General features: G+C 41.2%; 1 non-coding gene across 1 annotated transcript; it reads right to left on the reverse strand.

Moving 5' to 3' along the window:
• On the reverse strand, positions 1–119 carry LOC112481591. Its single transcript, XR_003046976.1, has one exon. It is a non-coding gene; the product is annotated as a 5S ribosomal RNA (ribosomal RNA).
• Positions 120–12,897: the final 12,778 nt, after the last annotated feature.

Here is a 12,897-nt window from a genome sequence, read left to right on the forward strand (position 1 = left end):
CACCTACAGCACCTGGTCTTCCTAGGTGGTCTCCCATCCAAGTACTAACCAGGCCCGACCCTGCTTAGCTTCCAAGATCAGACAGGATCGGGCTTGTTCAGGGTGGTATGGCCGTAAATGGGCAAGAATTGTTTTAATTTAAATTTTGTAATATACCATGAATACTATATATGCAGCTGTGAAGGAAATTTTATGTGTCAACTTGACTGGGCTACAGAGTGCCCAGATATGTGGTTAAACATTATTCTGGGTGTGCCTATGTGGGTGTTTCTGAATGAGATGAACATTTGAATCAGTAGACTAAGTAAAGTAGATTGCCCTTCCCAATGCAAACTGGCCTCATCCAATCAGTCGAAGACCTAATAGAACAAAAACACTGAGTAAGGGAGAATTTACGTTCTCTCTCTCTCTCTCTCTCTCTCTCTCTCTCTCTCTCTCCCTCTTTCTCTCTCCCTCCATTCCCCCCTCTTTCTGCCTATCTTCAAGGTGGAACAGTGGTCTTCTGCTTTTAGACTAGAACTCACACTCTCATCTCTGTGTCTGTCTGTCTGTCTGTCTGTCTGTCTGTCTCTCTCTCTCTCTCTCTCTCTCTCTCTCTCTCTCTCTCCCTCTTTCTCTCTCCCTCCATTCCCCCCTCTTTCTGCCTATCTTCAAGGTGGAACAGTGGTCTTCTGCTTTTAGACTAGAACTCACACTATCAGCTCTCCTGGTTTTCAGACCTTCACACTTGGACTGGAACTTTACCATTGGCTCTCCTGAATTTCCACTTGTTGACTGCAGATCTTGGGACTTCTCAGCCTCCGTAATTGCATGAGCCAATTTATTACAATAAATGCACACACATGTGTGTATGTGTAAAGAGACAGATACAGACTTATCTGTATATCTATATTTATACCTATCCTATTGGTTCTGTTTCTCTAGAGAACCCTGACTAAAACAGCATCTTATTACAGTAATGCTTCTCCTACCCAAAGCCTGGGCAGCCAGAGCAATTGAATGAGATAAACAAACCAGAGGAATCGAAAGTGTGCTCTGCTACCAGTCCAGTGACTTCAGACCAGACATACACATTTCCAAGATAATGGTGAACAACCACATGTGTTAAAACAGGCATTAAAAAAAACAAAAGTGGGAGGGAGATGAGGAGGAGCCTGCTGTCAAAAGCTTTGTCATACACAAAGGAAGAATAGTGACATCTTTAGGATAGTGGAAAGGGTAGGAAGAAGTTGTTGGTTTGGTTAAATGAAGAATTAGCACACATACCCACCTACCTGTCACTTCCCCAAAGGCTACAGTTTAATCGAATTGGAAAATAATCCAGCTTAGATCCAGCCTGTTTATGCTCCCAGATAAGGGATTGTGGAAACACCTGGAAATTTACAAGTGTGTCACTGATCACTCTTGAAGTGCTTTCCAGTAGCCTCAGTGGTTATTAGAACCACCTCCAGTGCTTTATGCTACCAATCAAGCCTTATGTTCGAAGTGCTGTTCTTTCTCACAGATCTCTAAAGCTCTGTGTTAAGCTTTGGGGAAAGATATCATTTTTACTTCACGGTTTATTCAGCTCAGCCAAAGACCTCAGAGCTGACCTTAATTTTATATTTTTGTGAGTCTTTTTTAAAAGTGCTTTTTAAAAAGTGTGCCGGTTGATGATGTGGTTGCTGGAATGTTTTCCCCTCTGGTAAACAAAGTCTATATTTCCAGAAATGTCTCATTAAGAAGCCAACCAATGCAGCCACTGCCATCCCCTAAAAGTGGTCCAGAGGCAGACCCCTCAGTCTTTGCAGAGGTGTCCTTGCCATGGGAAATTTTATTGCATCAGTAAGCTCAGCCCCACTTTATTGCAAAGTCTCATTAACAGACCTGTCCCCTTGACCAACCTGGAGAGGTAATGAAGGGATTTTTTTTTTCTTTTTCTTCTTTTTTACTTTGGCATTTCTGGCTTGGCACTACAGCTAAGCACAAACAAACAACTAATCCAAATAGAGCTTCCCCACACAAACACCAATTAGAGAGTATAAATTAAAAGGAAGCCATAGATAAAGCAGAAAAATAAGAAAAGCTATAGAGCATTTAATCAACCCAAATAACACAAACAAGATACATATGCTCTTTCAGCACACAAATTTGAATTGACTATGTACCAGACCAAAGGAAATCTCAAGATTTTGTTTAATAGTTAACGAACCACATTCTATCTTATAAAATTAGAAATTAAGAACTCAAAATTGGCTCCTAGAATTATATGTATATTTGATAATTTAAAATTATATCTCTAGAAAGAAAAATAAAAATAAAATTTGCAAGCTATATAGAACCGAATGATAAAGTTTTACAGAGAAAAAAAATGACATGATGCAGCCAAAATAGGCCTCAGAGGAAAATGAATAGCCTTAAAATGTATGCATTAGAAAGTGAGAAGGAGTAAATAATGAAATCAAGTTTTCAACTCAAGAATCTGGGGTCGAGGGGTAAAATAAACCCACAGAAATGATAACAAAAGAATTTTAAAAGTAAAAGCAACTGTTAATGAAACCAAAAAATAAAAACAAAAACAAACAAACAAAAAAACAAGCAACAACAGCCACAAAAACAATGGAGTGTATTAATAAAAAAAAAAGGCAAATGCTTTTACTTTGTAAATATCAGGAAACTAGGAAATGATTTGTCCTGAAAGTAGGTGAAGGCACAGACATCTTTCTCAACCTCAATTAACTTTGGGGTAGACTCTAAACAGCCTTTCAAAGAACAAGCCAAACCCCAGGGCCAAACATTTGTAGGCTTTTCCCCATTTCACCCACATGCATTTGATTAGAAAGAATGAGACACTTAGGGCAGATATTTAATCCACGCAAATTGAGGACTGGTGAAATCAAGACTGGTCCTCCAGGGGCTCAATGAAAAATCCTGGGTTAGCTCACAAAGATCACATCTCCACCACCCTGATGTTTTCCAATAAAAATTTCTCTTTGATTCTTTAAACAAGAAAAAAAATAAAATAGAGCTCTATTCTCTATTCAGGAAAAATAAAAAGGAGTTGAGGGGGGATGTGGATTATAACTCCTCCAGATTTCCAGCTATGTCATTTCTCGTCTAAATTAGACATCCCCACCCTACCCCAGGCCACTCCCAGTCACATCACCTGCTTCCTTCTTTTCTGCACGTCATAGCAGTCTATAAGTATCTTGTTTACTTGTGTCTTTAATTAACACATTGTCTGTCTATCCCTACTGGAATGCAGGCTCCAAGGGCACAGATCTAGTCTGTTTTGCCTGCTGCTCTCTCCCCCAGGTTCTAGTATAATACCTGAGAGATCCAGGGAATCATATTAATTAAATGAATGAAGAAATGCACCTCGTCGTGGGAATAACGTGCAATATCACTGAAGACGCTCCTTAGCTCTGTTTGTCATGCCAAGGGATTGCAAGGCCTTTGCTTAGTTTCGTGAGCACCCACGTGGAAGAAATAAAAGGGAAACAATGGGATAATGAGGCTCCATTCTGGAATTTATTTCGCACCCTGGGAACTTAATCAGATACCCCACACCCTGACAGAACTCCCCTTCCTCTCCAGCCATTGCCCCCTCTAAATGACCTCATACCCACGTTGGATTTGCCTGATTGGGGCTGGGGCAGGCTCTGGTTAATCAGTACCAGCCCCAGGAACCTCCCTGGGTGCATCCTTTTCGCCATTAGACACATGAAGAAGCTGACATGTCTGGCAGATTTCTCTTGCAGAGTCTGACAGGCTTAAGTGGGTGGCAGTTTTGACGGCTGGGGCCTGATTATCCCATTCACCCTCTGACATTTCCTCAGGTCTTCTTCTCTCCTGACACACTCATTCCAACAACTGCTTTCAGCAGAGGCCTCTGAGAAGCTGGGGCCTGCTGATACTGGCCCCCACTTCTGTAGGCTCTCAGGGCATGGTGTGGCCCTGCCCGGCTTGGGCAGGCATGTGGACGTGAGGCTTCTGAACACAGTCAGGCCCAGGAGAGTCCAAAGGGCTGGAGCAAACCCCTCCTTCCTCCCAGCCTGAGTTTTCTGGGATCTGTTTTAAGATTAGTGGCACTTGGCAAATACAAGAAAACAGTTAGAGAAAGTCTAGCCACACACTCATTCATTCATCCACTAAATATTTACCGAGTGCCAATGATAGGCCAAACAATGAACCAGGTATTGGGCCCACAATAGTGACCCCAGATTCCCTACCCTTGTGATTCTAGCTGGTTGGAGAGACAACAAATACACAACACCATATATTTTGTCAATTTTGTCTACTGCTAGAAATGGAAGAAAGAGGGTGTTATGTGAGATACTAAGAGGGAACTAATTGCTTTAGCACTAAAGAGGTCAGAGACAACCTGTCTGAGGGGGTGGCCTTAGAGCTGACCCTGAAGGAGGAGAAGGAGCCAGCTAACTAGAAAGCAAGAGGCAGGGTACTACTAAGGCAGAGGGGACGGCTTGTAGGTGCAAAAGTTCTGAGACAGAAAACGAATTGTCGAGGTAGCTGGCAGGTTAGTGCAGCTGGAGCAGAGTGACCGAGGGAGAGAGCAGCCCAGGATGATGAGAGAGGTGGACAAAGGGTGGGGCGTGCAGGGCCTTGCACATCAGGAAAGGACTATGGGTATTTTATCCTGAAGACAGTGAGAAGTCAGAGGAGGATTGTAAGCCGGGAGCAGCATTCTCCTTCTATGGGATCCAGGAATTAAGAAAAGAGAAAAAGGAACTTGGCCCATCAGGACCAAGTACTAGCCTTTCTCAGAAATGGAATTCTCATTTTCTGACACATATAACACATTTGCATAGGTTCTCCACCTTGACTCTAAGAATCCCTGCGGGACTTATAGTCAACAAGCTTCCTGGATCCTGCAGCAGAATGTCTGGGAGGAAGACTAGAATCTGTATTTCTGTCGAGATCACACTGATGCTGGTGTACAGCTTGGCTTGAGGACCCCTGAGCCAAGAGATGCTGCCTTTGAAGGGATTACTACTTAAAAGTCAGCCACGCAAAGAAAAGAAACATGGATGAAGCAGACAGACAGGCAGGGCAGCCATAGTGAGAGGTACGCCGAGAAGATGAAAACAAGAAGGGCAGTCATTCATGGGAGAAGACAAGGTGCCATAAACATCTGTCTGCTCAATGTGAGGGGTTCCAGGGAGCAGCTCTGATGCCCACATGCCAAGGAATTTCACAGCACCTGGAACATCTGAGTGCTGGCTTGTCCCTAAAGAGAAGGCCATTGCCTCATTTACGAATATCTGCTTTGCTTGTGACAAAAAATAGCAGAATCCATCACTGCTTCCCCATCCAGTTTCAGTTACCAACTTGAAGACCCACCATTCCCTCCTAGGTGTCTGTGATGGGGAAAGTGTGAGTGGCTGAGATAAACGCAGACAAGAGGTGACTTGGAACACAGTACTGTCCCTTTAGTTTTCCATCCGCTTTCATGCTGGCTTGACACACAGCATTCTACATGGCTGCATCCCCTACAGCACCTGGCACAGTGCCTTGTGCTGAGTAGGGGCTTCGTAAATGTTGACTACAATCAGTATATAAACTAGCTTTGGAGGAGGCTAACATTAAAAATTAGATTGCATCTCCCGAGCTCTCAACAATTGAGAGCTTGAACTTGACTAAACTCATTTTAGCTGGCTATAGACGGGGATTTCTCAACCTCGGCCCTACTGGTGTCTGGGGCTGTATAATTTTCTGTCATAGGAGTGCCATCCTGTGCATCGTAGGATATTTAGCAGCATCCCTGGTGTTACTAACCAAATGTCTGCATCTATCCCAGCCCCTCAATCCATATGTTGAAACCTAACCCTCAGTGTGATGGTATTTGGAGGTGAGACCTTTGGGAAGTGATTAGGTCATGAAGGTGGAGCCCTCATGAACAAGATTAGTGCCCTTGAAAAGGGACCCCAGAGAGCTGCCTCACCTCTTCCACCACGTGAGCACAGAGTGAGAAGCGGCTATTTATGAACCGGAAAGAAGGCCCTCATCAGATACTGAATCCGCTGGCACCTTGATCTTAGGCATCCCAGCCTCCGGAACCATGAGAGATATGGTATTCTGTTATAGCAGCCTGGATGGATTGAGATAGCTGGCCTTTGCCCACTAGATTCTAATAGCATATCCCCTCTCCCCACCGTGACACATGAAAATATCTCCAGACAATGCCCAGTGTCCTCTGTGGTGGGCAAAATCACTCCCCATTGAAAACCACTGCTATAGATAGTAAGTGCTCAATAAATGTTATTGAGCACTTATTATATGCTGGACACTGTCTTAGCCATATGATATACACTTTTTATTTAATCCTTGCAACACAATGATGAGATAGGTGTTACTACCTTCATTTTATAGATGAGAAAACTGAGACAAAGGGGCTGCTACACAATTCAAAGGTGGTCGAGCTAACCTAACTGTCCAGTTCCAACCAGTGACAGCTCTCTTACCTACGATAGCACACTGCTTTCTGTAATTTGTTTACTGCAAAGATTCAAAAGAATTCCATATGATTCTCTACTTTTCGTGTGTTTTAAATTTTGATGAACGGATTTTTAAAGAAAGAAAAAAACTGTCATAAAGCAAAACTTGCAAGGAATTACTCTAGGTCAGTGGTTCTCAAAGCATGGTCCAGGTCCCCAAGACTCTTTTAGGGGACCTGCGATTTCATAGTCTAATACTATGATGGTATTTCCCTTCTTTAATGTCATATCTCATGAATACACATTGGCATTTTCCAGAGATTACAGAATGCATGATGTTATCACTGCTGTAGCAGATAACAGAATACGTGGTCATGTATTCCTGCATTTTAAGAAGACCTCAGTGTCAATTTCTAACAGTTAATATCAACAGACGTAACCCAAACAAACGTTCTTTGATATTTTTAAGAGCATAAAGGGATCTTGAAAACAAAGATATTGAGAACGTTTTCTCTGGAGTTAATAAAACTCAAAGGTTAATTATCAAATAGAACGTGTAAATCTTGATGAGATCCCTGTTTTTAAAGGGAGATTTAAATGAACATTTGAGGGAACTGGGAAATTTTTAAACATTTACTGTATATTAGATAACATTACGGAATATTTTGTTAGTTTTTTCCTTGGGTGTGTGAAAATTGTCATTATGAAAGATAATGTTCTTATTCTTAGGAGATGCAGGCTGAAGATTTTAGGGTTGACGCCCGCAACTCATTGTGGCTCATGCACACACACGCATTTTAATACGCACACATATATGTAGACAACACTATAGTGGCAAAACATTCGCAGTCATTGGATCTGGGTGGTGAGTATATATATATGTATATACAGGACACATTATATGAGTCATTCATTATATTATTCTTTTAAATTCTATGTATGTTTAATAATAAAATAAGTGGGAGAAACAGATTCCACTTTGAGTCACGAAGGGACGTGATGAAGGAAAACAGGAGACCTTTGAGTTTCTGTCTCTTCTAAGCCCTACAAGGAAAACGGCAGAGGCAAAATGAGCGGATGATTGGACGGACACGCCATTGAGCCAGAGCCCCTGGCCATGTCAGAACAAAGCTTGGGGCTAATGTAACATGTCATTTACCTCCTCAACCCTATTTCCAGCCATTCTTGGAAGGACAGAACTCCCTCCTGGATGTGCTGACAATTCAGTTTCAATCTGCATACACAGCAGCTGCAGCCACAACTGCAACTGGGACTTCGTGCTCTGCACTGGGACTCTCGTCCCCAAGCACCCCCTGCCTTGAAGTGTAATGGCTCATCTGCCACTCAGCCTGCTTCAGCTCGCCTCGTGCATCTTAGAGGATCACTGATGGCCCGATTTACGGATCTGTTAGCATGATCAGCATAGCTCTAAATTAGTTATTTTAAGCACTTTATTTCAATGGCACATACAAAAAATAATGAACCGTACTGGGGGAGGGGATGTTGAAATTATCTAAAGAGAGAAAACGGCAACCATAAATTTCATATCTCTTCAAGAGGTGATGAAAACACTCAATTGGAATAGCATCCAGGTGATTTAATAAACCTAAAAGAATACATCGCACAACGCATGACATTCATTGCTCACCTTCAAACGATAATAAATTCGAAAGTCTGGTACAAGCATTTGGAGGGCAGATGGGTTCTAGTGGTGAAGTGATCACCTAAAGCTTCCTTCCTAGTTAATGGGCTTTGCCAAGGAAGCACATCAGAGGGCAGTGAGGAAAACCTGGTGATGTTTCTTTCCCTGGTCAAAAAGGAACCTGGTCATAAGGACTCAACAGGGAGTTAAGAGCTTGTTCTAAATTACCCTCCCTCAATGGGTCACTAGGGAATACCATTTAACACCAGCCAGTCAAACAAAAGACATTGGCTCCAAACATCCTTTCCCTGACCTCAATCTTCCAGCATCCACAATCAACCTGAATCTCACTCTTTCAGTATGTAGAAAAAAGGCATTAATTCTAAACCAGAGGTTCTAAAATTTTGTGTGTGCGCCTTGAACCCCTTTGGACTAATGAAGGCTATTGAATCTCTTCTCAGAATGTTTTTAAACTCATAAAAATAGAACATAAAGGACTACAAAGAACATCAATGATATTGCAATAGTTACCAAAATTTTTTTTAAACCAACTTATGAGTTGGCAAGAGGTCAATTTCTTTATTAACGCACTAAATAACAAGATCTAGCAGTAGCTGTGGCGACTATCATAATTTCGAAGTTGTAAGTAATGGGCATAAATAATACATTGGTATATCGGCAACAATCGTAATGTGATACGAAGAGATCTATAATTCGATTGATGACAGTCACGGATTCTGCTTGTTTTCTATATTCATAATGGAAGGAAATACTAACTTTACAGTTAAGAGTTATCGGAAATAAAGATGTTATTTTTTTCACATCCAAGTCCACAGACTCCTTGAATTCCATCCATGGACCCCAGAGTAACCATGTGTGGTCCAGAACCTTCGAGAATCTTGGCAGTGGTTAATCTGCAAGCTATAGTCAGTTGGAGGAAGGTATATTCCTGGGCACAGGGCTCATCGTCTGAACATGTCTCTGCCTTCCTAACCTAACCAGCCTGTGGCCCTGAAATGCTGCTTCCCTGTCTGCCTAACCTCATGCCCTGCCTCTCTAATTGGGCCGGGCTTCCTCTTCTCCTGGCCTTACATTCTTTTAACAGCGTCTATGTGGTTTGTGCACTCATCCATCCAACATACATTTCTTGGGTGCCTATAAAATAACAAGAAGTGTTTCAAATCTGAAATAAACAAAGATAAAGGATGCAGTTGCCAACCATGAGAAGCAACATATCCTCCTTCCCTAGAACTGTGAACTTTCTGAGGTCAGGGGACCATGTCTTTGACTTTCACTCTATACTCCCAGTGCTCAGCAGAGTGAGTGTATGGAAGCATTGAGAAGTATGTGTTGGATAGATGGATATTTGTATGGAATGATGAATAGGTAGGTGGATTGGTGAATGTGTATATGGATGGATGGATGGATAGATGGATAAGTGGATGGGCAGATTATTCTTTACCTTTTTGATATTCATTATCACAGGCACACCTTTACTCTTTTAGCTAAAATGGCCAGTTGTCTTTCCCAGTCTGGTACTGGGGCCCTGAATTCTCCTGTATGCAATGTCCATGGTCAAACTCTGTTTTGGTGAAGAAATGGCAGAGAACAGATGACCCATCATCAGAGTAAATCGAATTGGAACCTCACTGCAATTTGTCCTAAGTCAAAAAGCACCACTCTAAGTTTCATCAAGTAAATCAAGTGTCCCAATCTGATGACCAAAGTTAGACAATGACCCTAGATGGTAGTCATCAAGGTCCATGTTCACAAAGTACAGCCTGGTTCTCCTCAGCTTGTTTCAGCTCCAGACTTGGATTGCAATGAGATTTCTGCTCTGCTTTTGTCAGGATATCTTTCCGCTTCTAACTGATGCCTTGGAGTCTAAGCTTTCTAGCAGGTCGTTTGCCTAAGTTCTCAAACAGCTGAAGAGAATAAACACTCCAAGCCTGCTGGCATTTCTTCAGCTCCTCTCACCACCATTCTGGCTGAGTTAATCCTGGCGTCGCTTCTGTGTACAATTGACTTTTAGCCCCATAGCAGAAGCCCTCCCCAGCCCTGTCCTATAGTCTAGATCATGAAATAGGATCAAGGATCTACAAATGACAATCTATTCCCTCTCCACACACACACGCACACTTTATTCAACAAGTGAATACTGAGTATCTCTATGTAAGAGAGAAACTGTAGTGTCCTGGTCAATATTTCAGGCTCTGGAATCAGACCCTCTGGGTTCACATTCTTATTCCGCCACCACTGACTGGCCCTGTGATTGTGGGTAAGTATTTTATTTACTCCATCCTCAATTTCCTCCCTTGTGAAATAGTGATAATAGGATCCACCTCATTGTCCTGTTACTTGGATTAAGTATGAAAAAGACTGCAATGGGCTGGTCGTACAGTAAGAGTTTATATGTTAACTGTTATTAGTGATGTAGTTGTTAGAAAAGTATGGGTCTAAGACCATTAAGGCTTGCTCTGAAGTTGGTGAAACCAGAGGTCTAAAATTCAACCAGTTTGTCAGTGAAAATTGGTAAATAAATCCTCGATGAAGAGACATAAACCAATGTCCATCGATAGATAATTGGATAAAGTGTCCATCAATAGATAATTGGATAAAGAAGTTATGGTACATATACACAATGGAATATTACTCAGCCACAAAAAAAAAATGAAATCTTACCATTTACAATGACATGGATAGACATAGAGGATATTACGCTAAGTTAAATAAGTCAGACAGAGAAAGACAAATACCATATGATTTCACTTATATGTGGAATCCAAGAGAAAAAAAATGAACAAGCAAAATGAAAACGGACTCATAGATAGAACAAACTGGTGATTGCTAAATAGGAGACAGTTTGGGGAGCTGGGTGAAAAAGGGGAAGGCATTATGAAGTATCAATTAGTAGTTACAAAATAGTCATGGGGATGTAAAGTACAGCATAGGGAATACAGTCAATATTGTAATAACTATGTATAGTGCCAGGTGGGTACTAGAGTAATCAGGGGAATCGCTTCATAAATTATATAAATTTCTAACCACTGTGCCATACACCTGAAACTAACATAAAACAAAATAACATTTTAAAAAATATATAAACCACACACATTCACAGTAGGTCTACTTAAAAGAAACTGGGTGTAACTGTAGGAGCTTTAGATCTATGTTAAGTGTTCTTACCATCATCATTATTATCATCATAACAAATAAGAGGGCAAGAGGACACCTTTGGAGGTGATGGGTACGTTTATGGTGTAGATTCTGGAGATGGTTTCATGGGTGTACACTTATTTCCAAAAGTTGTATACATTAACTATGTACAGATTTTTATATGTCAGTCATATCTTAATAAGGTGTTTTAAAAAATAATAATGCAACCTTCATCCAGCCAGCACTCTGAAACGAATGTAAGAGAGCTGCAAGACACACTAATAATGATGATTATACTAACAAATAGCAATTTTAACTGTATGCTAGCCATTGTGCTAAGTGCTTGAGATGCATTATTTCTTTTAGCTTTCACAAAAACCCTTTAAGGCAGGTATTATTGTTCACATTTTATAATATGAGATACTCAGGACTTCAGATTCAAAGTGATTTGCCTAAGAACACATATCTAAGAAGTAGTGAAGCAAAGATTTGAACCTCGCTTTTTTTCCCGAGCCCAAAATCATTTATATGATTAATATTTTTGCTATTATAATTGATGTTACTACTCTAGAACACTGATTCCCAGTCACTCACTCAATAAACATTTATTGAGCACCTACTACAAGCTCGACATTGAAAATTGCTATGGCATGACAGTAGGCAAGACAGACATGGTGGGTTCCACCCTGCCCCTCCCAGAGCTCACAACTTAAAAATAGATAGGAAAGATACTTAGTCGATAATTACACACGCTTTTAAAGATAAATCCCAGTGTGTAAATTAGTTCCAGAGAGAAATAGAGAATAATTTGGGGGCATCGGTGGCATTTCCTATTCACACTGTTTGCAAGGTTGAAGCTTAGGTATATTCTCGAGTTCCTAGGAGATGTTAATTCCCAGCCCTCTCAAAGACTGTGCTGTGCCTGTGAGATACAGAGAAGTACAAAATGCACACCCATTTCATCTGCCTGCAAAGCTTGAACAAAGATGCGTGAATACTTTGCTGTGCAAAAGACAAACTTGACAGCTCCTCAGCCAATTATTCCCTCTATAGTTGTAACAGGACTCTCTTTGGAAAATTCTGGTAAGGAATTTAAAGCACCATTCATCACTGAGCCTAGCCCCACCCATCCTGTCTTTTTCCAGACAGCTGTTGCTACAGATGTCACTTCCTGCCAGATGTGTTTATAAAAAGCCTCAATCAACTTCCAATCCCAAGCAGCAGGAAAATGTTTACGACTTTCAGGGTCTTTCCATTCTCAGGCAACGGGACTCTTGACTAGTTTCTCCACAGCAGTTCTTACCCCCATGAAACGGGTAAAAGCCATCATGGAGTCTGTACTGAAAAGATTCATGGAACATATTTACCCATCAACTATCCTTGACCCCACATTTGTATCACAAGCAGCAATTTTCATAATTATAGAAGCCATGCCATCCCAAGAAATGCATATCTCCTATTATTCATGATTTCTTTTCCAATTCTGAGGCTAGAAAATTTAAGACCTGAATTTCCCCCACATTTATCAAATGCTAAGCAAGCCCCGAGTTTCAAGTGAATGCAAGCCTTGTTACCTAAAGAGGATTAAAATGATTAATGAGATGCATGAGTTCATATCCTGACTCAGCTATTGTGTCATCTTAAGTAACTCACACAAAAACTCTC

The sequence above is a fragment of the Pteropus alecto genome, unplaced genomic scaffold, assembly GCF_000325575.1.
Source record: "Pteropus alecto unplaced genomic scaffold, ASM32557v1 scaffold44, whole genome shotgun sequence".
Taxonomy (NCBI): domain Eukaryota; kingdom Metazoa; phylum Chordata; class Mammalia; order Chiroptera; family Pteropodidae; genus Pteropus; species Pteropus alecto.